Source organism: Oncorhynchus nerka, linkage group LG15 (assembly GCF_034236695.1).
Source record: "Oncorhynchus nerka isolate Pitt River linkage group LG15, Oner_Uvic_2.0, whole genome shotgun sequence".
In the NCBI taxonomy this organism is placed as follows: Eukaryota; Metazoa; Chordata; class Actinopteri; order Salmoniformes; family Salmonidae; genus Oncorhynchus; species Oncorhynchus nerka.
The window spans coordinates 32,227,604-32,251,468 of record NC_088410.1 but is presented as its reverse complement, the minus strand read 5'-3'; the positions used below and the strand labels follow the sequence as shown (position 1 = coordinate 32,251,468).

At 41.5% G+C, this 23,865-nt stretch overlaps 1 pseudogene; it reads left to right on the top strand.

The window, feature by feature from the left end:
• The first annotated feature begins 339 nt into the window (after window positions 1–339).
• The window catches only part of LOC115142430 (VPS10 domain-containing receptor SorCS1-like), a 163,861-nt pseudogene continuing 140,335 nt past the window's right edge, over window positions 340–23,865 (top strand).

Below are 23,865 nucleotides of genomic sequence, written 5' to 3'. Positions count from 1 at the left end.
CTGAGAAATGTGATTGAGCAGTTGACTCTTATGCACCTAGGCCTACTGGTAGATACAATCTACAGCTGTTAGGGATAACTGTTAACAAGACCATAGTAATAGCCAACAACATTGACAAAGGAATCATATAAGCAATAGCATTTAAAGAGAGAGCGACTAAGATTACATACGTACGATAAATGCTTACAAATGATTTAATGCGAAATTATTAATGCGTCGTTCTTGGTGAGGGGAAAAAACACAGACGCAAGAAGAAATCTCGCCTATTTTTTTCCCTGGATTCTGCCAGCTCCTCCCCCGCGCGCGCAGGGCTTCATTCGATCAAATCCTTCATCTGGGACCACTCGCCGAGTCGTACTTTTTAACACTGCAGAAAAAATTGGACGAGCCACAATTTGCGAGGAGTTCTGTTGCTTAACATCAATTACAGTCACAAAGGAAAGAGAGTTTAAAAAAAAAGTATTGTATCCAGACTGAGCATCTTTCTTTGCCACCAGCTATGGAGAGGGTTGTCAGATTATGCCCTATTTGGCACAATAACGTTTTGGGGTTTATGCTTTTGATAATCATATATTTCTTTCTAGCCGCTAAATCAGAGCTAACTTGCAGATCATGTCAGCCAGGAGATAAGGGGCGTATTAAGGAATTACTGCTTAAAACAGACACACGAGAATTCGCAACAGGGTACGGAGAGGCAGTTATTGGAAATGGAGACGGGGCAACTGCTTCACGGAGTTTAAATTCTGCAAGTGCCGAAACTCAACAGCTTGATTGCGCAGCTGGGTCCGATGCATGCATCCAGGGGAAATACATCTACTCAAGGCGAAATCGGAATACTGACATGCTGTTCCGTTCCAAGAACGCACTACTCGATGGAGGAATGCACTACGGTGGTGGTAAACAGAAAAAATTCACCCCGCGCGGTGAGTACAAAGTTTCCAACCTGAAAATGAACCTTCATGCAGGAAATACAGATGTCGGGAAGGCTCGCGCAGATTTAATTCCCGGCATCACACACAAGCACCGAGTTCGTAGGAACAGCCCGAGAGCTAATATTGGGGACGATAAAGTGAAGTCCTCCGGCTCACCCAAGAGAAGGGAGACGCTGCCTCAGAGTTACTCTCGAGAGGGCATCACCTCACCGGCTGGGCGCAGCAGAGTGACACGGTCCGAATTGCGATGGAGCAACGAGGACAGGAGAGCGGCCAGTTCGAGGCAGGACGAACTCAAACTCACCAGTTCAACCTTCGCTTTGACCGGAGATTCCGCTCACAACCAAGCCATGGTGCACTGGTCTGGGCAAAATAGCAGTGTAAGTGAATACTTGTACAGTTGTCTTTAAAATAATATTTGGTGTATGTGCGCATTCACGCAGCGCATCAATGGAGAGAAAATGTAGCCATCAGTTTGACTTTCGTGAAATTGCCAATAAATTAGGCCTACGAAAGGTGTGTGTGTGTGTGTGTGTGTGTGTGTGTGTGTGCGCGCGCGCATAGTGTGAGATTCACAGGATTCATTCCGAGGCAACAGTGTGTGTGTGGTCATCCCCAGTATAATTGCCAAAGCCTATTCGACATGCATCTCTTTTGTTAAGTGATATCATCAAATGACTGAACAATCATCTGAACAAATCATGGCAGAGACACTCAAGACATAACACAATCACCTCAGCTTTTGCTTATGAGACAGTTTCCCCATGCTTTTCCGAGAATCTCTGACCTTTCTCCCCATTCCTCATTACCCACACTTAGTCCTGTCTGTAACGAAACTGATTTAATTTCAACACATCACCAGCTCTCATGCCCCCAGTGTTTCTGAGGGGGCTTGAACAACCGACTTCCAAAGTGTGACCTTATGCATTTGAGGTGGGGGGATATCAAATACACCAACAGTATGACCTATTTCTTCTGAAGCAGTAGATAAATGGTCATCCTAGTCTCTTGTCAAGGGTTTCCTAATACACAGTGGTGCACATTTTTTGTTTTTACCCAGCGCTAACACACTCTACTCTACTCTACTGAACTGTACACTGAACTGTAGTGTACTGAACTGTTCTGTGCTGTACTCTGTGCTAAACTTATGAAACTTAGACATCTATGGTTGGTTCAGATTTTGTTGAGTCTGGAGCAACCAGTTTTGGTCTTATTTGGGGGCAGAGCTCATAAAAATAATAGCCAGTGTGTGGAGTTATACCCAGGGACCCATGACCCATGAATGTAGTATGCTTAGTGGTCATAGTATGGATAGAGTTAGTATGCCAAAAGTTCCCAGATGTCGTACTACATTAATCAAAATATGAAGTATACACACAGTGGACACTTTTTCTGTACTTTTAGGGCCCTTAATGCAATTTTTCAGGAAATGGGCATGGCTTTACAACCATTTTCAGATTTGAAGAAAATGGTGGAAAATATGCAGCTGAAGTCCAACGAGAGCAGATAAAAATGAATTGCTTTAACTAATTACGACAAATGTTGGTTGAGTAACACGTTATGTTGGCTGACAATGTGTTAGCTACGCTATCCTTTCGAACCACATCATTACACCAGTAGGTACTAGAGGTCGACCAATTTAATTAGGGCCGATTTCAAGTTTTGGACAATGATTTGGCCGATATATTTTTTTTAATTTAAAAAATGTATTTTTAATTTGTTTAAAACATTTTTTTTTACACCTTTTAACTAGGCAAGTCAGTTAAGAACACATTCCTATTTTCAATGACGGCCTAGGAACGGTGGGTTAACTGCCTTTTTCAGGGGCAGAATGACAGATTTTTATCTTGTCAGCTCTGGGATTCTATCTTGCAACCTTACAGTTAACTTGTCCAACGCTCTAACCACCTGATTACATTGCACACCACGAGGAGACTGCCTGTTACGCGAATGCAGTAAGAAGCCAAGGTAAGTTGCTAGCTAGCATTAAACTTATCTTATAAAAATCAATCAATCATAATCACTAGTTAACTACACATGGTTGATGATATTACTAGTTTATCTAGCGTGTCCTGCATTGCATATAATCGATGCGGTGCATATTTGGAAAAAAAGGACTCTCGTTGCTCCAATGTGTACCTAACCATAAACATCAATGCCTTAAAATCAATACACAAGTATATATTTTTAAACCTGCATATTTAGTTAATATTGCCTGCTAACATGACTCATTTCGAACTGTGAAGAATTTCTTCCTAACAAAGACAGCCAATTTCGCCAAAAGGGGGACGATTTAACAAAAGCGCATTTGCGAAAAAAAGCACAATCGTTGCATGACTTTCTTAAAATCAATACACAGAAGTATATATTTTTTAAACCTGCATATTTAGCTAAAAGAAATCCAGGTTAGCAGGCAATATTAACCAGGTGAAATTGTCACTTCTCTTGCATTCATTGCACGCAGTCTGTGTATATGCAACAGTTTGGGCCGCCTAATTTGCCAGAATTTTACGTAATTATGACATAACATTGAAGGTTGTGCAATGTAACAGGAATATTTCGACTTAGGGATGCCACCCGTTAGATGAAACACGGAACGGTTCAGTATTTCACTGAAAGAATAAACGTCTTGTTTTCGAGATACTAGTTTCCGGATTCGACCATATTAATGACTTAAGGCTCGTATTTCTGTGTTATGTTATAATTAAGTCTATGATTTGATAGCGTAGTCTGAGCGGTGGTAGGCACCAGAAGGCTCGTAAGCATTCATTCAAACAGCACTTTCGTGCATTTTGCCTGCAGCTCTTCGCTGTGCTTCAAGCATTGAGCTGTTTATGACTTCTAGCCTATCAACTCCCTGGATTAGGCTGGTGTAACCAATGTGAAATGGCTAGCTAGTTAGCGGGGTGCGCGCTAATAGCGTTTCAAACGTCACTCGCTCTGAGACTTGGAGTGGTTGTTCCCCTTGCTCTGCATGGGTAACGCTGCTTCGAGGGAGGCTGTTGTCGATGTGTTACTGGTTCGAGCCCAGGTAGGGGCGAGGAGAGGGATGGAAGCTATACTGTTACACTGGCAATACTAAAGTGCCTATAAGAACATCCAATAGTCAAAGGTATATGAAATACAAATCGTATAGAGAGAAATAGTCCTATAACAACTACAACCTAAAACTTCTTACCTAGGAATATTGAACTCGTGTTAAAAGGAACCACCAGCTTTCATGTGTTCTGAGCAAGGAACTACTTAAAAATTAGCTTTCTTACATGGCACATATTGCACTTTTACTTCTCCAACACTTTGTTTTTGCATTATTTAAACCAAATAGAAACATGTTCAGTCACGTTCGTCATATGAATCGGACCAAGGCGCATGGTATGTGTAACATTCTTTATTATAAGAATGAACACTGAACAAAACGACACGAGTGCTGACAGGTAACTACACATAGACAAGAACCCACAAACACCAAAGGGAAATGGCCACCAAAATATGATCCCCAATCAGAGACAACCATAAACCGCTGCATCTGATTGGGAACCATATCAGGCCACCATAAACATACAAAACCCCTAGACAAAAACTAGCGTATCCACCCTAGTGTCACCCTGACCTAACCAAATTATAAAGAAAACCGAGATATCTCCGGTCAGGGTGTGACAGTTTCATTATTTATTTGAGGCTAAATTTATTTTATTTATGTATTATATTAAGTTAAAATAAGTGTTCATTCAGTATTGTTGTAATTGTCATTACAAATACATGTAAAAAAAAAAACGGCCGATTTAATCGGTATCTGTTTTTTTTTTGGTCCTCCAATAATCGGTATCGGCGTTAAAATCATAATCGGTGGACCTCTAGTAGGTACTACCGGTATGTTGGATGGCTACCTCATTAATGGTCTACTAATACATTGAACTTGCCAGTATATGAACTATATGCTAGCTAACTAACTACCCAACGTTTATTGACTTGATTATTCACGTCATTCTTAGCTATGCGGTAGAGTCGTTGTGAGTTCTCAGTGGACATAAATTTACTCTGGCTATCTACTCTGATTTCAGAGCACTCTCATCTGAGTGTACCAGAGCGAGAATAACTGATGAATTTACGACCGCTCAACACCTGTTGAATATGGCCGGTGTCAGTAAACATCAGCAAAAAAGCTATATTAAGTTGTTGCCAGCAGGACAGTTAGCCACCAACGCTCTGGATAACATGACAACAGCCCAACCAGCTATGCTGTGGCGAGGAGTAAAATGATCAGAGTGAGGTGTTCTCATTTGTCTCTGGAAGTAGCTTGCCAGTTAGCTTGTGTGCTTGACTGGAGTTCCGTTGTGATGGTCAGAATGCTTGGATCAACCCTACCCCTTGGCCAGTGTGCGCTCTGAACGCTCAGAGAGGGGAAACAGAATTTACGAATGATCAAAAATGTCTAGCTAGTAATTTATGCCAACAAGCTAGCAAGAGGTTGCGTAGCAACAGAATCAACTTCCGGTAGACAGGCTTAGGTCTAGTATGCTCAACTGAAAGGATTCCTTTAGTTTACAGTATACTAAAATTAACTAATAGTATACAGTATGTTGGTATGGGTATTCGAACACAGCCAATATGTCATGTCATAGCTGACACCCCATTCTTTCTGCAGACATCGTTGAATCTTAATTCGGAGCAGATATGTACGATGTTTGGGGAAAACGTGTACCCATAAAAAATGAAGGGAGATTTGACAAATTATGTTACCAAACTTTGCATCTGCACAGTTATTCCAGTAAATGTGTTGGTTTGTTGAACTTTGAAATCAATGTTTTTTGTTTGACATGCATTTGAATAGAACAACGATAATTCTGTTACCATGGAATTGCTTAGCAGCATCACCACCATATAGCCATATGGAACTTGTGCTGTTTTGTGATATGAATAGATTGGGTTCTAATTGTGTGCAACTGTGAAACAATTCCCACCTCTCTTCTCGCCTGTGACGCAAGTAACTTTGTAATGAGCAAGAATAGATCTCCTGCATTAAATATGTAGAGTTGTTGCTGTATGCAGAAATAAATAGAGACTCTTAGATTTTTCCCATCTGAGCACTAGTGCAAATAAACAGATGAGTTGACAATGCTTTGTGGAGCAGAAATGGAAGTGTCTGTCTGTCTTTTTATGGGATGTGTGCTGCTGCTGTATGTCTAATCTATTGGGCATTTACATAGTTAAGGGTATTAATGATCCCATATGCTGTCTGTGTGTTTGTGCCAGATTGGAATATGCCTTCTCATAGCCCAGGAGACAGTGATGGAGTCATGCAGTAGAAGAGATGGGAGGTGTGTGTGTGTGTGTGTGTGTGTGTGTGTTAAATACTGTATGATTTTACATGTAGATGATGGATGATTCAAATGTTTGCCTCAAAAAGGAGCTGAGATCATTTGTACATTCTGATCATTGTTTGGAGAGACTTTGGGACAGGCTTGGGATTTTAAATCTCACTGAAAGGTTACAGCAAACACGCCAGAGTCCCAACGGGGGATATGTGGCACTGGCATATTCCTTGCATGCACATAAAAGTGTGTCAGGAGACTGCATATTTACATTATTGAAATGTCAGGGCATTAAATACTTTGCTTGTCACTCAAGATAACAAGATGCAGCCTGACACAGTCAATTCATGTAACAAGTTTACTCCGCATCTTTGGACTGCCTCAGAAGATATAGAATGTGCCCACATGCATCATGGGTATTAATATGGATTGAGTGGTATGGAAGTCAACGGCCGAATCGACCCCTACCTTCGCCTTAAGCACGTGTGGAGATCTGATAGGTTAGGTAGAAGTTTAAACTACATTGCTTACACCAATCAAATTCTCTCGGATCTCCACAAGTGTGTAGGGCTTAGGGGTCCATTTGAGATTGGGCCAACATCGCTTTGAAGCCTCATCCTTCAATTCATGTTGCCACACTATTCCTCAGTATCGGTATTGCTCAAACTTCTTCACTTTAGTCAGGGCAGATCTGGGTTTAAATAGTATTTGTTTTCTGTGTATGCTTGACTGAGCTTGCCTGGTGCAATGGAACCAATGGAATAGTCCCAAAAGTGCCAACCCCGCCCATCTGGGATTCCCATGTCTGAGTCATATAATCAGAATCAATGAACCAGAACCAAAGCCAGACTTGAACCAAGCTAGGAGCCATACTCTGATTCCATTTTCCCAGTTGAACTTCCCAGCAGTTCTTTCTTCAGACAAAACCCATACTGAAAATGAAATTAGTTTTTAGCCATACAATGATCAAACGTACTTCGAAACAAAAGCATTTGTCAGAGACGTTTCTTTTTGAGCCGAACAGAAGAAAATCAAACGTTTTAGTAGCCAATTAGTGAGTGAGTTGATCACAAAGTTGGTGGAGAAGTGTGTTGTGAGAAACCAGCTCACACCAGCTGTCTCGGTTTGACGATGGTCTCACTCTGGCTGTTCCTATGTGTTGAGGGAATCTATTTATGGTTCTATACAGCAGTTGTCTTATACAGCAGTGAAGGCACATTTACAGCAAAAAAAGAAGTACTCTTTCAAACTAAGATCTGTTTTTCTACCACATCAAATGTTCTATAATTTGCTCGTTTTCCAACAATTTGATGGTGTCAACGCGTTCCGCTTGCAGTAGTGGCCACAGCGTAGCCAGTAGTGTTTATCCAAGCACATTTACAACCTGTTATCCAAGATGTCTGAAAATCAAACAATTTAAATGTGCCGTATGCTAAACTGACAGACCCACACAATCAGGGCCACAGCAGTTAAACAAGAGAACACAACCATTGAAATGTACTATTACATATTCATTGGCCCTGGCAGAAATGGCCAGAGAGTAGTTTGAGTTTTCTGTTGCTATTTCTTTCCAGTCATTTGGCACTTTATTATCCTGCACCACCAACTGTGCTGTTCCTGTATTCCCACTCCTCACACCCTAACTCCCATGTACAAAACAGTGAGTCACAGAGTGATATCACTTGAATACGAACAACAATAACACCAGCCTAACAAAGGTGCAGTGCAATCCACTCTTTCAATTATCCACCATCTCCAAAAGGAAGTTTTTTAAAATTGTATTTTTTATTTTTTATTTAACCTTTATTTTACTAGGCAAGTCAGTTAAGAACAAATTCTTATTTTCAATGATGGCCTACATTGATAGAGTATTGATAGAAACTAGAGGTCGACCGATTCTGATTTGTCGATACCGATTTATTGGAAGACCAAAAAAGCCGTTACCGATTAATTGGCAGAGTTAAATAATAATAAATACATTTGTAGTAATGACAATTACAACAATACTGAATGAACACTTATTTTAACTTAATATAATACATCAATAAAATCAATTTAGTCTCAAATAAATAATGAAACATGTTCAATTTGTTTTAAATAATGCAAAAACAAAGTGTTGGAGAAGAAAGTAAAAGTGCAATATGTGCCATGTAAGAAAGCTAATGTTTAAGTTCCTTGCTCAGAACATGAGAACATATGAAAGCTGGTGGTTCCTTTTAACATGAGTCTTCAATATTCCCAGGTAAGAAGTATTAGGTTATAGGAATTATAGGACTATTTCCCTCTATACCATTTGTATTTCATTAACCTTTGACTATTGGCTGTTCTTATAGGCACTTTAGTATTGCCAGTGTAACAGTATAGCTTCCGTCCCTCTCCTCGCTCCTCCCTGGGCTCGAACCAGCAACACAACAGCCACCATCGAAGCAGCGTTACCCATGCAGAGCAAGGGGAACAACTACTAGAAGGCTCAGAGCGAGTGAGGTTTGAAACGCTATTAGCTCGCGCTAACTAGCTAACCATTTCACTTCGGTTACACCAGCCTCGTCTCGGGAATTGATAGGCTTGAAGTCATACAGCGCAATGCTTGACGCACAACTGTTTGAATGAATGTTTACGCGCCTGCTTCTGCCTACCACAGCTCAGTCAGATACTTCGATGCTTGTATGCTCAGTCAGGTTATATGCAACGCAGGGCACGCTAGATAATATCTAGTAATATCAACAACCATGTGTAGTTAACTAGTGGTTATGATTGATTGTTTTTTATAAGATAAGTTTAATGCTAGCTAGCAACTTACCTTGGCTTACTGCATTCGTGTAACAGGCAGTCTCCTTGTGGAGTGTAACGAGAGAGAGGCAGGTCGTTATTGCGTTGGACTAGTTAACTGCAAGGTTGGATCCTCCGAGCTGACAAGATAAGAATCTGTCATTCTGCCCGTGAACAAGGCAGGTAACCCACCGTTTATAGGCAGTCATTGAAAATAAGATAAGTGTTCTTAACTGACTTGCCTAGTTAAATAAAGGTATAAAAAAAATCGGCGCCCAAAAATACAGATTTCCGATTTATTATGAAAACTTGAAATCGGCCCTAATTAATCGGTAATTCCGATGAATCCGTCGACCTGTAATAGAAACACATTTACTTGCATTGCAATGGGATTCACTCTGAGCTACAGTGGCAAAGGGGCTAATGATACTACTAAGCAACTGGTAAATATCTGGTCATATTCTATAATAGATACAAATATTTGTCATAATGTGCTACATTCAACAGTTGGTTGGTGGTTATGGTACTGTACACACTAATATGTATGTCTGTCTATACAAATAAAATCGATTGGCTTATCTTACTGGAGAGCATTTCCCAAGCTCTGTTCCCCCCTCCACCACCCCCCACTGGCAGGATAGTTAACTCTGGTGTCTGTGTCTGTCTGGGATAATTGAGCCGCAGGGTATGTGCTGGGTCAGGCACTGATCAGGCGGCGGGCCCCTCGGAGGCCGTCACGGTCCGCTAGCCAGCGTTTATTTACCGGTCTGGCTAACACAGCCCTCCCTCGTTTGCCTGTAAACAAAACCCACCAGGCCCAGGTTTGCTCTTCGCTTCTCACTTTTCTTTCTCAGACAACTCCCAGAGGATTATTCACAAATAATAAAGATGGCCTGAGTTGGAAAACCTTAACAAAATCTAGTAGCGATATTGAAAGAGTCAGCTTTCCTTGTTGTTATAGAGCCCCAGACTCTGCATGCATGGACAAATAATACAACCGAGTTTATAAGTAATGTACCTGGGTAGCACTCTAATCCTCACCCTAGGAGGCCTCAGGAGTGCACACTTCATTTCAGTAAGTGCCCTTTTCCCCTGCCTTCCACTCTCCTCCACTCACTGTAGGATCCTGTCGCAGTCATATTTTGATGATTTCATCATCTTTCATGTTTGCTTGCCCTGAACAATATTTCAGGTCCCTATAGTGTTAAGTGAAGTAGATTAGTTATTTACCAATCGAGATTGAATCAAGTAAAAGCCAACTGGTAGATGGTGCTTGCTGAGAGCTTGGGGGTAAATAGATTGCGGGGCTGGTAGTTCAATTTCAAGGTTTATCAGTGTAATGCTATGTACTTTCCAGGGGATTGTAGGTGAAATAATTGTTTTACATGCATGGTTTGGTGTCAAGATGTTGGACAGCAGGGATGGGAAGCCATTGGAGCACATTACTGCTAATAAATATACGTATCTATCTTATCTGTCATTAACTATACAACTTATTTAATTCAAACCCATTCATTTGGAATATGTTTACAGATTTGATCGTTTTCACCAGCCAATTCCTCTGAAATGAACAACAAAACATTTGTCATATTCCTTTTTGAAAGTACCCCTAGTTTACCTTTTTGACAAATGTCGGTTCATTCAGGGAACTAACTCGCACTCAAATAACAGTCAGTGGTGCAGTCATACAAGTGCTAGTTATCCCTCTCATAACATCACAAATAACAGTCAGCGGTGCAGTCATACAAATGCTAGTTCTCCCTCTCAGCACATCACAAATAACAGACAGCGGTGCAGTCATACAAGTGCTAGTTCTCCCTCTCAGCACATCACAAATAACAGTCAGTGGTGCAGTCATACAAGTGCTAGTTCTCCCTCTCAGCACATCACAAATAACAGTCAGTGGTGCAGTCATACAAGTGCTAGTTCTCCCTCAGCACATCACAAATAACAGTCAGTGGTGCAGTCATACAAGTGCTAGTTCTCCCTCTCAGCACATCACAAATAACAGTCAGTGGTGCAGTCATACAAGTGCTAGTTCTCCCTCTCAGCACATCACAAATAACAGTCAGTGGTGCAGTCATACAAGTGCTAGTTCTCCCTCTCAGCACATCACAAATAACAGTCAGTGGTGCAGTCATACAAGTGCTAGTTCTCCCTCTCATAACATCACAAATAACAGTCAGTGGTGCAGTCATACAAGTGCTAGTTCTCCCTCTCATAACATCACAAATAACAGTCAGCGGTGCAGTCATACAAGTGCTAGTTCTCCCTCCCATAACATCACAAATAAGACAGTGGTGCAGTCATACAAGTGCTAGTTCTCCCTCTCATAACATCACAAATAAGACAGCGGTGCAGTCATACAAGTGCTAGTTCTCACACATCCTCTCTAGTTCCCCTCTCCTGCTCAGTGGTGGCATTTATTTAAAGCCATCTCACATACACACTGAGGCAGACGGCGATGGACATGATGATGGGAGTGATGGTGATTGAGGAGCTGGCTGCCTGTGTGTGTGTGTGTGTGTGTGTGTGGGAGGGAGGGATGAGAGGTGTGCTTAGCAGGGCCATGCCATTAGAGGTGCATTGAAGCGCTCTGCGAAGGCCTGGCTTCAAGGTGGAACACGATCAGGCTCTGTGAGAATTCATCACTGTTCGGATATCGGCCTATGATTTATGTATGTGCCGAAGAGTAGGGAGACATCTCTGAGGATGAGTAAAATATGGAAGGGGTTAATCAGAATGACTGAATTATGAGTCAGGTTTTTCCTTCTGCACGTGTTTCAGGAAAATACTAAATTACTTGTCAATGAGTGGGAAATGGTAGTATGTATATTTTGTTGTAATGGTTGGTGTCATGCATCAGGTTAGACTACTTTAAAACAAAAACCCTGTTGACTTCTGGTAGAAAAGTTGTGTTTACTATAATGCGGATAGTGTTGATGTCCACACCTGTTTCAAAACTGCAAAAAGGCACGGAAAATATGAATCATTGTTCATCATTCACTCAATATTCTTACAATTACTTGAGCAGAAAAAAGAGAATGCATTTTGTATATCTCAAGTGTTATATTTCCTTGATTGCCATGTTATTGAGTTGATTATCTTCAGTGTGCTTACTTCTCTGCTCTCCATATGGAACAGACCGGGGCCCAGTGCAGAGTTTTCATATTAGATTTGTTTGGTCAGATGTATTTATTTCTCCTTTCAGATTTGATTGTAAATGTTGAGTTTCACATTCAAGGCCGAGCCACTTTGGCGGTGAGTTGAACCACTCATGTTCATAGCTCCAGTAAGTGGAGTTTGTCCTTTTAACCAGAACTGGACAGAAATAGTAGCGGTCCCAACCTCTCAGTAGGAGGATGGTTGAGTATCTGGACCGTACATATACTCACACATCATGCTAATCCCATTGACATTTTGGACATTTGATACAGCATGAGGAACATTTTGATACATCAAGCCACTTTTCCACGTCCATCTTGCTAATCACATCGAGAAATTGAACGTTTTATACGTCCATCCAGCAACATTTCCCCCAGTCGCGAGATAATGCATTTGAAGACAGCTTTGTAAAGCAATCCACGGGAACAGCTGCATGATTCCAGATCTGATGATTATGTCCCTTCAGTAAATAGCTACAGAAAGATCGAGACAGATGGAGAAGAAACAAGATGAACGTTTATGGGATAGGTTGTGTTGCAACACACAGAGATGCAACACACTCCTCCAGACACATACAGTAGGCCCTACATCAAGATGCCAGAATGGGTTCAGCTTTCAGCTAGTCGTCTTCTCTTTCCTCTTAATCTCAGGCAAATGGGAAGGAATTGGGATGAATCGCCGTGCAGAGTGTGTACACATTAGTAGTTTCCTCGGAGCTCATAGCAGCTCGTGTCCCCTTTCGCCATTCAGATTGACAAGGATGATTGTTGGCAGCTATTGAAAGACAGTCGGATGTCCTCTTTAGGCAGCCAGACAGTCCCATCTAGGCCCATCTCCGCACTGATCAGGTGCAGAATTGTATGTGGCACAAATTGAATGCCAGGCAATCTGTAACCCCGAGGAGTATGGCTGAAAGCGAAGATAAAAATGATTTTTTTTTTCAATGAAGAAACGCTGGGGAGGCAGATGGGGTGAAAGAGATGAGGTGGGATGGGATGACTAGCTCCAGTTAATTGACCAGGCCCAGATAAAGCAAGGAGACCGAGAATTGTAACCCCCCCCCCCCAAAAAAAATATATAGAATGGCATTTGCTCTCCTTAGGAACCATCAGCTGACATGTTTCTCCTTTCAATAAGTGGCTGGTTATGTCTAGCGCCGTCTATGGGCACTGCGACAAAATCAAACTCGAGATTGACCTTGTTTTTGCCCCACTTACGCTCTGGAAAACCGAAATCTCACAATAGAAGGGACTTTTAGATTCAAAACCAAAACACGATCGGCAAAGTTGTCTCCTTTTCTACCACACCCACTGGAGGTAGTTTTAATAGATGCCAACGACTCTTTCTATGAGGACAGATAGGATTACTGTGCATTAATATCTATACATTCCCCTCTGTACGTGACTTGGCTCTGTATCAGCTTCTGCTCAGAGCTTTTTAATTGTGGGCTGAGAAATGACAATGCTATTATATAGAACATATATACAGTTTTTATTTATGTCACCCATTTAAACGGAAAAAAATTTTTTTAAATATTCCACAGGTTAATTAAGTCCATACACTATTTCACCAGCTGCACGGGAGAGCGAGAGACAAATCAATCTTACATGTGTAATTGAAATTCCCCCTAAATGTTATTAACACATGCAGCTGGTTTTTGCCCAGAACAAACGGAGAATTCTAGTTGCCCGTTTCCGCAGTTACCCACTGACAACATTAAACTGGGGAAAAAGGTTTACCACAGTGGTGTGGTTGCACACAAAAAGGCTTGAGTACCTGCTATTGGTTACAGTACAATACTGGATTGTGTCAGCGAAATAAAGCCTGATTGAAACAAGGAAGAGGAAATGAACTAAGAATGAACTTGTTAATTCAGATCTCAGCTGTTAAAGTGAAGAAGAGAGGATGAATATGCATAGGTAAAATCATGGTCATTTGTTGACTCGATCTGTAGAAGTAACCTTTTTTTAGTGAACAAATTCAGTTCAATCTTTTATGGTATGTAAATTACATCCTATCTGATGTTAGATGAAAAAGCACATCGGCTGTACCTGGCACACATCATATTCCCTTGGCAACATAGATATTGGACTAACTCTACTTACAATTTCAGTATACAATATTCCCTTGAGAATATTGCAGATTGGACTGTGAAGAAGTAACACATTCAGCTGTCCTTTTGTGAACCTGTACGGACTCAATTCTTCCCTTGGTAGCTTTAGATATTCTAGTCAGGTGAGTGGTGGCCCTATTAGCAGATTGAATAGAGGTATTAATATTAAATGAGGATTTATGGAAGAAAAAAACCTTCCCTAGAATGCAACATCAAACAGCTGTGAATGTGGAGAGGAAGGGCCCCCTGTCTTGATAAGGTGAGAGACATATCAAAGGCAGGTGTGAATTAATATGTTAAATAAATCATGCCCAGAAAATGTTAATTCCTTTGAATCTCTAAGCTGGTACGTGCATATGAAAATATACATAACTTTGAGGCGCAAAAACAAACCGATATCTAATCTCATTGTTTACACAGTAAGATCATGTTTGTTAAGTAAATTAGTTTAGCATGTTTTTTTGGTGTGAGAAATCTGAGACATACTGGGCTGGTAAAGCTTTCTTAGGGTTCTGAAATGTGCCTTGGACCAGTTCCCATTGGATTTGGTAGATCTGGAAACCGGGTGGCAATTTTGGTTCTGTCTTTTGAGGTAAGGAATGGTTTGGATGCAACTGGCAGAGATAAGCCTGGTGCTTTTGGCAGCTCCCATCTGTGTGAAACCTCATTGAAAGACACGTCGGAGACTGATGAAGACATCTGAAGATCCTACCTGCCACATCTGCCTGCCACAACCACCCGCATCCAAATGTGTTTACCTCAACAGCCCTCATCACTGCCGAATTACCATGTAGCCTTCAGATGACGCTTTGATCGGGCCGCTCTCCATGTCGCAGCTCCCGGAGCCAACCGTCAACCATCAGTCTCCATTAGCTGCCACCAAAGTTCCGGTTTTGACACCACACATAGGATGCCTCTACTGTAGCCTAGTCTGACTGGACTTCGGCTTTAATCTCTATTCTCATACACTAGAGACCGGATGTGGATGTCCGTTTCTCCTGTTGTTTTTCCTGGTCGTTGTCCCCATGTGTGTAATTGAACCGTAGGTGTTTAGTGGCTTTGAATCCCATCACCATGGGCTAATCACCATCATTCACCAACCTCCCGGTCATCTCCATCTCACCAATCTGATTTCCTGCATATAAATGTTACATACTGAATGTGCCTAGAATATAGTTGCATTAAAAGGGATGCTTTTTGGTTTCAATGTAGATTTGTAGAGGGGGGGCAGTGGGGGTGCAGGTGGCGGTTGATTGATAGTGTCTGACTACAGCGGGGCTTAGCTCATTAGTATTTCTGGGCATTCGATTGGTGCACCAGGAAACAGGGGCTTAATTAGTTCATCCACTCAGCAGCGATATGCTCCTGGGGTTCACCGAGCCTAAATAAAGGCTTCTACCATTCAGACCGAGATGAATTCTCAGCCCTCTTCGTTGACGTGGAGTTCAAAAGAAATCACCCAAGACTAGCTACAACGTCTGGCGGTCTTGGTCAATTTAGTTCTGTCTCTGTGTATTACCAGTTTCATACTTCTTTGTAATGCCAAGATGCTCCAGATAGATGGGAGAGACGAGAGAGACGGGATAGGGTTATCTACCTTCACTCTTTCCCAAAGACCTTCATGGAGGAAGCTTGAGTGAGTCCTCTTGAGAGATTAGGCGATACTGTATTAGATTATTTTAGCATGAGTTGCGATAGAGAAGGCACATAATTCAACCTGCCAGAAGGGGGCTCATGGGAGCCCTGGTGGTGCGACACTGTATTACCTCCCAACTGCCTCCAACGCAGAGGTGGAGGATCGAAAGGAGTTTATTTGTACATTCCATTATTCATGAATTAGTCATTTATTCATTATACATAGGTGGGTTTTTTCTAAAGCAGGTGGGCCTTTTGATGTTTAAATTTTTTTTTTTTTATGGGATCCGGCCTTTATTTTGATTGAGGAAAAACAACATAATGTGCTTGACCAAACATCTGGAGTGTTTCTTTGCTTGGTACTCTGGGTGAGTGCTTCAATGACTCTGTCATTGAAGGATGTTTAAGAGTCAAAACCAGAACAATATTTTCATTTTTTTGTAATTTTAACAGTTAAAGAAGATTACGTCCCTTTTCATTTAATTCTATAAAAGCAGACTTACTGAACCTTAATCGCACGTCATTTTGTAATTTTCAATTTGACAACTGGTTAAGATGTTAATTAGCAGCGTGTGAAAAACATCTACTTTTTAATCAAGTACTTATCTAATTAAGGGAACTTTTGAATCTAAGTTAAAAGCCTTTGCTAGCAGACATTAAACCATAATGATTACTTCTAACACACAATATGATTATAACTTAGGTCTTTGGAAATGAAATCACTCCTACACATACAGTGGGGCAAAAAAGTATTTAGTCAGCCATCAATTGTGCAAGTTCTCCCACTTAAAAATATGAGAGGCCTGTAATTTTAATCATAGGTACACTTCAACTATGACAGACAAAATTAGAAAAAAAATCCAGAAAATCACATTGTAGGATTTTAAATTAATTTATTTGCAAATTATGGTGGAATATAAGTATTTGGTCAATAACAAAAGTTTATCTCAATACTTTGTTATATACCCTTTGTTGGCAATGACAGAGGTCAAACGTTTTCTGTAAGTCTTCACAAGGTTTTCACACACTGTTGCTGGTATTTTGGCCCATTCCTCCATGCAGATCTCCTCTAGAGCAGTGATGTTTTGGGGCTGTTGCTGGGCAACACGGACTTTCAACTCCCTCCAAAGATTTTCTATGGGGTTGAGATCTGGAGACTGGCTAGGCCACTCCAGGACCTTGAAATGCTTCTTACGAAGCCACTCCTTCGTTGCCCGGGCGGTGTGTTTGGGATCATTGTCATGCTGAAAGATCCAGCCACGTTTCAGCTTCAAAAAACAGCCCCAAAGCAAGATGTTTCCACCCCCATGCTTCACAGTAGGTATGGTGTTCTTTGGATGCAACTGAGCATTCTTTGTCCTCCAAACACGAGTTGAGTTTTTACCAAAAAGTTATATTTTGTTTTCATCTGACCATATGACATTCTCCCAATCTTCTTCTGGACCATCCAAATGCTCTCTAGCAAACTTCAGATGGGCCTGGACATGTACTGGCGGCGTAGTGTGTTACTTATGGTAGGCTTTGTTACTTTGGTCCCAGCTCTCTGCAGGTCATTCACTAGGTCCCCCCGTGTGGTTCTGGGATTTTTGCTCACCGTTCTTGTGAGCATTTTGACCCCACTGGGTGAGATCTTGCGTGGAGCCCCAGATCGAGGGAGATTATCAGTGGTCTTGTATGTCGTCCATTTCCTAATAATTATTCCCACAGTTGATTTCTTCAAACCAAGCTGCTTACCTATTGCAGATTCAGTCTTCCCAGCCTGGTGCAGGTCTAACATTTTGTTTCTGGTGTCCTTTGACAGCTCTTTGGTCTTGGCCATAGTGGAGTTTGGAGTGTGACTGTTTGAGGTTGTGGACAGGTGTCTATTATACTGATAAGTTAAAACAGGTGCCATTAATACAGGTAACGAGTGGAGGACAGAGGAGCCTCTTAAAGAAGACGTTACAGGTCTGTGAGAGCCAGAAATCTTGCTTGTTTGTAGGTGACCAAATACTTATTTTCCACCATAATTTGCAAATAAATTCATTAAAAATCCTACGTGATTTTCTGGATTTTTTTCTCTGTCATAGTTGAAGTGTACCTATGATGAAAATTACAGGCCTCTCATCTTTTTAAGTGGGAGAACTTGCACAATTGGTGGCTGACTAAATACTTTTTTGCCCCACTGTACAATGGTCCATTCAATGCTTACAAATCCAACTTATGTGGTATTCCCCTTTTTACAGAGAAATACAGAGGCATATGTACACCGGCAACCAGTAGGACGTCACCTTTGACCTTTCCTCTCTACTTGGTACCCCTCCAGTCAGATGGTGCCATACTGGGATGTGCCATCCAAATCAAGTGGACTCTTTCCTCCTCTGGCGCCCTGCCAGATCCTACTATGCCAGGTTTGCCAGGTGCTCATGGTCCCGATGCAAGGACCCAAGGCAGGTAGCCCTCCCCATGCCAGATGGCCAAACCCTGGGGCTACGTCACCGAGACCTCCCCCTGGGGCCGTCTGCCACTGTCCGCTGGTCATCACCACCAGGGGTGCCAAGAAAACCCATAACCATCCCATTTTAAATCAGAGAGGTCAAAGAATCAAGAAACTGAGCTTTTAGTGAACTTAGGTAACTGATGGTGCCTCAGAGTAGTCACTTTCCCAGCACTGCGCTTTCTATGTCTTATACCCTGCCCTTTGTGATTTAGCTCACAGAAGGGGCAATCAATGCAGGTTTCATCTCGAAATGACTTTGCCATTAACCTTAAAGCTTATCAATGTAGGATGGCAAGGCAGAGGACTCTAGGCTTTAAACATACTGTACCAGCAGTGCTTTGATTGTCCGTGGCTTGATTTACTTGCAATCAAATGGAAAAAATACAATAGTATGCAGAGGATGGCGAGAGGAGCTCAAAGCAAAACTGTCCAGTCTTTCCACAACGCACACATCCCTCCAGCCTTGTCCAAGGTCGGCCGGCAGAACTGACTGCAAGCATATCTATTCACTTCATATCTGTAAAAACCTCGACTTGTTGTCTCATGCGAAATTACCCAAGGTCTGCAGAGCTGTTGCCTACAGTGGCATCTCTTTGGATGAAGAGATTGTGGAAGCAGAAAACAAGTTTTAAAATAATGTTTATACAAATGCGGATAATTCCCCGAGACGATATGGGTTGTGTTTAAACAATACGGGGTTGGACGCAATCCCACAAACAACACACTTTGAATGTTGAATGTGATTCGGAATAATTGTTTGACTACCAAACCGTTTGCACAAAGACAAAAGATTCAATTGAATTTAATCAATTATGCTGACATACAAACATACTGAATAAATATATAAACGCAACTTGCAACAATTTAAATTTTCCCTTCTAAAGGGCTTTATTACAGCTGTCCGGGTGGCTGGTCTCAGACAATCTCACAGAGAAGAAGCCAGATGTGGAGGTCCTGGGCTGGCTTACACATGGTTTTTAGTCCGGTTGGATGTACTGCCAAATTCTCTAAAACGACGTTGGCGAAATTGACATTACAGTTCTCTGGCAACAGCTCTGGTGGACATTCCTTCAGTCACAGCATGCCAATTCCACACTCCCTCAACTTGAGACATCCGTTGTAATTGTGTTGTGTGACAAAATTGCACATTTTAGAGTGGCCTTTTATTGTCCCCAGCACAAGGTGCACCTGTGTAATGATCATGCTGTATAATCAGCTGCTTGATAACAGGGATGTAAACAAATTTGTGCACAACATTTGTGAGAAATAAGCTCGTATGGAATGTTTCATGAAACATAGGACCAACACTTTACATGTTGCTTTTTATATTTTTGTTCAGTGTAGTTTGTAGGATATTGTTTGCACTTTTCCATTTTGTCATTTCATTTTTTAATTTAGCTGGATAAGCTATGTACAGAGGTGGATGGCATCTTACCAGGGAATAGTGCCATCAACTCAACGGCGTTGTCTATGGGGATTAACGGTAATATTAGAGACCAGTAAAGGTACTACTACAATATAGTAAGTAAAGGTACTACTATGTGTATATACAAAAAAGGTTTCCAAAAGGGTTCTTCGGCTGTCCCCATAGGAGAACTCTTTTTGGCTCCATGTAGAACCCTCTGAGGAAAGGGTTCTACATGGAACCAAATAGGGTGTACCTGGAACCAAAAAGGGTTCTCCTATGGGGACCGCCGAAGAACCGTTTTAGGTTCTAGATAAGCCTTTTTTCCCCTAAGATTGTATGGTAGCTCTTGTATTCCTCTGTTGATCGGCGAATGAACAATATTTGCTTTGTGTGTTGCCACCTCAATGCCAGATCTCTCTCTCTCTCTCGCTGTCCTTTCTCTCTCTCTCTCTCTCTCTCCCTGTCAGATTTTGACTGAATTGGGTTAGACATGTGAGGCACAAAAACAGAAGCATCACTGATGAAAATGACAATGCATCTGTCGTGTTGTTATATTGAGATGTAAAAAAAAAAAGCAAGCAACAGCAACTTATGTAACCCTGGCTAACCACAAACTTCTGGGACAGTTGTGTTGCTGACATGCATACATATAATACTGAATATACATTGTGAAAAAAGTTAAGATCGCTTATAATATTCAAATATGGAATGGCTATGATAAACTATTTGGCACTAAAAGGGAAAATCCACAAACTATCTAGAAAATGAAATGCATAACAGTTTGGGACTGTATCAGACTAATTAACAAAAACAAAATTCATTTTTTTTTTTTTTTTTACTAAACCCTATGGATAACAATGCCTGATAGTGTGCTGCAGACTAATATATTCAAAGTATATTCTGTTTGGAGTGGTGGTGTGGCATCTGTATTCAGTGTTCAAATTCCATGGATCGTGGTGTAGTGCACACCTGTCTTGTATATCTCCTTGTGTGTGCTGGTGAGTTGACAGGGCCTGAATCCTCCTCCATGTTGTCTCTTGTTTCCCTGCCTACTCCTTCTCCTCCTTCCTGGTTTATCTTTGCCACATGCTTCCCACCTCCCAGAATAAATGTGACAGCTAGAAACGACATTGTGTCAATGTGTAAGATGCCTAAGATATACTGCTGAACATGTTCAACTGTTAAACACTGATGTTGTTAACGTCTGAAACACACCGATGCTCTGAATCTTCTGACAGAAAGGTAGATGTGAGGAAATACAAATAAATGGTGCATTTGTTTCAATTTTGAGCTAATATGCTTCAGACGTCTGGGCTCCATCTTGAATTTGTGTTTTATGACTCATGCCAAAGAGCTGATTAGATTGCATCATAATACAGTCTGCTGTACAGCGTAATTTACTGATTTAGCAAATTTCACCATCCAGATATTTGTTTGTAAACAGGCAATACATTCAGCCAGCATTTTCATGTGAGACTAAGTTATTGCATCGGATTTACTTCTCACTACTGGAGATTAATTGAAATATTATGTTAGATGTCTCCAACAAGGGTGTGTGTATGGGTGTGTTTTTTTTGTGTTGGTGGGATATCTTCCCTTTGCGATCCTTGAGCATTCACAAAATCTGGACTTGTTTGAAGTGCTCTATTTTTATTGGAGGGAAATTTTTGTTTATGTGTGCCTCGTATGCAAGAGCTTCCTCCACCTGGGACTCTTAAATATTGCTGGTTTGAGCATTTTTACTTTTTAACAAGCAAATTTGCAGATGCTGCAGCTTTTTTTATGCCTCGGTTTCCACTGCTGCTGAGGTCTTACGAAGCACTCGTTCCCTCGCGCTGTGTGTCTTAGGTTTCTCTCTCCTCTCGCTACAACTCTTCATCTGAATAACTCCTTAAAACCTGAGTACCTCAGCTTCCCCCAACTCCTATGGCAGGGCCATGTAGATAGAGAACAGGTATGCTACCTAATGAGATTTCCTCTATCTTTTCCCCCTTGCCCGGGGGTCTACGAAACGAAAGTCTGCTTAGTTCAAACGGGTAGCTACCTTTATTAGCGTATTCCTCAGTCGAAGGACTCCTTCAGATTCACACCTCAAGGAAATTCCCATCGTGTTTGATCCGTCAGCCCCGGCTGAATTGATCTGAGGTAAATCAAAGGTGCTGTACTCCAGCAGGATGAAAGGGAGGAGACACGCTGCGCACCACAGGTCTTCTACTTAGGCTTTCCAAGCTTTTTAAAATTAATTAGAAAAAAAAAATCTAGATTAACGGTTACGTTTTGGTCAGATCTAACGAAGACGTTGGCTCGTTAGACAGTAGTCCATATGACTTTGTCATTTTTGGGGGCATCAAGTCCCTGTCTGTAGGGTAATTACAGTAGAATAGTTTGATACTTTTTCATCACAAGCTAAAAAGTCTACATATATTGCAGGCATTGGGATAGCACTGATTGATAAACTGACACCTTCAAGATAATAAGAAGTTATGGTTGGATTGAGTTAGGTCAGTTTTCCATCCATTAATATCATGGAATTCTTCAATTGAGCACTTTTATAATAGGCGCCTATCAAATGGTGAGGTCTTTGCCATTGGATAGCACCTGTCGGATCTTTTGTACTGTACAATACTTTGACATAGACTTCAACCCCAATGCTCAAAGGATGGATTTTCTGCTCAAGGTTTGGATTCTTTTTCCCATCCAGAGGAAATCGGGGAAGTCGGGATTGCCAAACAGATGACTTAACATATTGGGGAATTCTCTGATAAGTCTTTGGTATTCCTTAGTTATACATGATGTTGTTATGGCAGTAGTATTAGAGACAACGTTAGGATTCATAGGAGAGAGAGAGAGAGAGAGTGAAGTCTCTGCTAATGGAATCTGCTGATGAATAGAGTGAGGGCAGTCTTTTCATGACCATCAATCATTTAATTGTTAATTTCAATGATTAATGTTGGCTTCAGTTTCATCCAGAGTTGCCTGTCTGTTGCTGCACATATTCTGTTCGTAGGATGATTTCAAAGCCTGTGTAACTTGGAAGGGATCCACAGATCGCACTCCAATGCAGTGCTATGTGTTTGGTGGTACAGTACATGGAGTTACACAGTGGTGGAATGAATATGAACTTATGACCAATGTCGACTAAAGAGGGATTAGATTTTCCATGTACTAAAAGTTCAATTTAACTGGATTTATTAAACATGATATTGAAAACTCATGAATTTATTGATGCAGCTACAAGACAAGAACCAACTTAGTAATAACGCTATATATACAAAAGTATGTGGAAATCACTTCAAATTAGTGGATTCGGCTATTTCAGCCACACCCGTTGCTGACAGTCGATCACACAGCCAGGCTGTAGAATGGCCTCACTGAAGAGCTCAGTGACATTCAATGTGACAGCATCATAGGACGCCACCTTTCCAACAAGTCACTTTGTAATTTTGTTGCCCTGCTAAATCTGGCCCGGTCAACTATAAGCGCTGTAATTGTGAAGTGAAAACGTCTAGGAGCAACAATGGCTCAGCCGCGAAGTGCTAGGCCTCACAAACACACAGAACGGGACCACAGAGTGCTGAAGCGACACTTACTACCGAGTTCAAAACTGCCACTGGAAGCAACATCTGCACAATAACTGTTCGTCGGGAGCTTCATGATATGGGTTTGTATGACCAAGCAGCCGCACACAAGCCTAAGATCACCATATGCCATACCAAGCGTCGGCAGAAGTGGTGTAAAGCTCGCAGCCATTGGACTCTGGAGCAGTGGAAATGCGTTCTCTGGAGTGACGAATCACGCTTCACCATCTGGCAGTCCTACAGACGAATATGGGTTTGGAGGATGCCAGGAGAACGCTACGTGCCCGACTGCATTGTGCCAACTGTAAAGTTTGGATGAGGAATAATGGTCTGGGGCTGTTTTTCATTGTTCAGGCCCCTTAGTTCCAGTGAGGGGAAATCTTAACGCTACAGCACACAGTGCCTTGCAAAAGTATTCACCCCCTTGGCATTTTTCCTATTTGTTGCCTTACAACCTGGAATTAAAATGTGTGT